Source organism: Amphimedon queenslandica, unplaced genomic scaffold, assembly GCF_000090795.2.
Source record: "Amphimedon queenslandica unplaced genomic scaffold, v1.1 AMPQUscaffold_13133, whole genome shotgun sequence".
Classification (NCBI taxonomy): domain Eukaryota; kingdom Metazoa; phylum Porifera; class Demospongiae; order Haplosclerida; family Niphatidae; genus Amphimedon; species Amphimedon queenslandica.
Window position 1 is genome coordinate 54,556 of NW_003546631.1, and position 3,067 is coordinate 57,622.

The following is a 3,067-nucleotide window of genomic DNA, read 5'->3' on the forward strand; positions in this document are numbered from 1 at the left end:
GGGGTGGATTTTAACTAAGGGGTTTCATTAATAAGTGTTCTCTCTCTCTCTCATTGTACAGGTCCAATCACAGTATCCTGATTATCAGAATATGTCCACCATATTGGAATGGGCTAGGAAGTCAAGAGAAGTTGGTCAGTATCATTTATTGGAGAACACAGGAGAAGAAGGAACCACCTCTGATGTTGACGGAGTCACACCCACTAATAATGGAGTCCCTCCCACTAATAATGGAGCCCTGCCCACTCCTGTTAACGGTGCTTATGATCATCTTTCCCCTCCCACTGGTTATGATAAAGTTATTAATAATAATGATGAGGATGTCCCTATTTATTAACTTATAATTAACTTTATTATTAATTAAAAAGACAAATAATGTAATTATTAATTAGTTTTTAGTTTGTGAGTGTCATTAACTTTTAATTTAGTGTATTTTTAAGTATTTAAATAATATTAATAAATTAAAATAATTATACTAAAACTTCACTATTGGTAGTGGTTTGTGTGGTTGTTCTTTTCTGTGTCTATCAATCAATGTCTTCTCTTGATCTTCAAGAGTATCCACCAGGAGAGAAGTGATTCTAGCCCTAATCTCAATATATTCAAGTGATGGATGGATGAAGATAGTTTCATATAAATGTTGTACTAGTTCTATCCAGTTAGGTTGAGATGACTTATAATTAATATCTCTACACTTTATCTTCAGTTGTCTGATGGTTGTATGTGACTGTAACATGTTAGTAACAGCAGGTAGTACCTGTTCATAAAACAATGGTGTCATTATTTGTTCCTTCTCTTCATCACTACAGTTACTGTACGACTGATCTAGTTTGAAGTTCACTTCAAGTTCTGTGAGATTGTTCTTTTGAGAGATGACATTAATAAAAGTTCTTATCTCTTCATTCAGTGGAATGGATACATTCAACTCCTGTAGACTGGTGTTGTGTCTGAGACCAGTTGTTAGGAAGGACAGGAATGAACTGGGAATGTAATTAATCTTAAGGTATTTCAGTGTTTGGTTTTGTGTTAGCATGTCTTGTAGACTAGTACCCATACTGCTGGTATATACTCTCTCCTCCTTTATCTCCACACTCAGAGCTTTAAGTGTAGTATTGGTTTGTAGAATAGTAAATAGTTCAATAGCACTCTCAGCTGTGTCTAGTTGTAAAGTAAGTATATGTAGACTGGGATGAGAGAGAAATAGAAGATCTGGTGGGTATGGATCATGTAGTATCAGACAGTGTAATCCTTTGATATGTGGAAGGAATGATGATGTCATCAGTTTATTACTCTCCTCTCCTATCTCTAGAGCACTAGCAGTCAGTGGTGTGTTCACCTCTACTATATTCAGTGATGATGGTAGGAGTTTATTAGGTATGTTCAGTGAAAGAGCTTGTAATGTGTTGTTGTCCTTTAGTAACTGCTCTATTACTCCATCAGGTAGAGGAGGAAGAGTAATCATTGGACTCCCTTGAAAAGTAGCCATTTTTTTAAGAACATGTATTGTTAATGATGTTATTGTTTTATTTCTTGTTACTCCTCTAATGACACTGATAATGGTACTTGTTATTATTTCATTGCGTCTATCATACAGAATCTTCATTTCTTGTAGTGTTGAATTCATTTCTATACATTTCTCAAGTTCAGTGCACTTGTCTGTGTAGTATGTATTGTCAACTGTTGGTATAGCAGGACCGACCATTATTAAGTGCAGTATCTTCAATTGAGGAAGATTGAGGAACTGTAACAATACAAGACAGGGAACATATTGACCTTCAAGTATTGCACAGTAGCACTCCTGAATATTGTATAGAAGTGATGATTGTAATAATTTGTGTATTAATTCATCAGTGGGTTTCTCCAACATTACCTCTAGTCTCTTACACTGGGTCTGTAGTGAGTTATTGGTTAGTCCAGCAGTGAAGACTGATAGTGACTGGTTAGATACATACCCCAGGTGCAAGTGATTCCATGTTGTGTTGGAATTGTTTATACAATAACTGAGACACAACCAGTCAAACAATGATAATGATACTTTATACAGACACAGTGAGTGGTTGTTGATGGATTGTACTAATACTTGACATAATGTTGCGTTCTGTGATTCATACAGGAGTTGAAGAAGAAGAATGGGAACATTGTCAAAATCATCTGAACTGATATGATCATTGACAAAAAATTCACATCTAATCTCAGGATTCTGATAGAAGTAGGAGAGATGACAAGTCTTAAATCCATACAATGGTTCCCTCTTACACTGTAAGTCAAGTTGCTGTATATTAAAATACTGTTGATAGCTCTCATGTTCAAGGTGAGTTAGACCTGCCACAAACCTCAGACACATTCGAAAGTGATCATCATCAAAGTGATCCTTAAACACTTCCTCTCTCTTCTTCTCATGCTTAGCTATCCACCATGCAGCTAGAAATTCCTGTATACTCAAGTGAAGGAACTGATACTTCTCCTCATCATATTCTGTGAATCTTGTCATCAATCCAAGATAGTCTTCCTTGACTGCCTCACTCAGTGACTGTAGTTGATGTGAAGAGAATGTCATTCTTGTATTAGCCAGGTTAGTATAAGCTAATTGACACATCTCTTGTAAAGGTTTAGCTAATTGTGATGGTAATGAAGAAAGACTACCTAAAGTATGTGGGTTAATGTCATGTCTTTTAACATGTCTTCTGATAGTTTGTAGGATAAAGTTCTCATAGAGTTGAGTGAGTGTTGTTGGTAAGTGTCCTCCTTCCTTACAATAAACTAAGATGACCATGGAACAGACTAGTGGTACATAACACAATGATTGGACATCATTTCGTACTTTAAGATCATTAATGAGTTTCACTGCTAGTTGTGAGTCCTTACTGCTTTGAGTAGTTGTGAAATGTAACTTGTAGCCATATTCTGTTGTATTTTCATTAATGAGTTCTTGTGCTAGTTTTGTATCTTTTTCAAGTGTTTGTATAATTACTGTTGATATTTCTTTTTTAGAAAACCCAATGACCTGAACATGTCTACTGAGATTAGATATAATCTCTAAAAGTGAAGAGGAGGCATAGCTACGAGA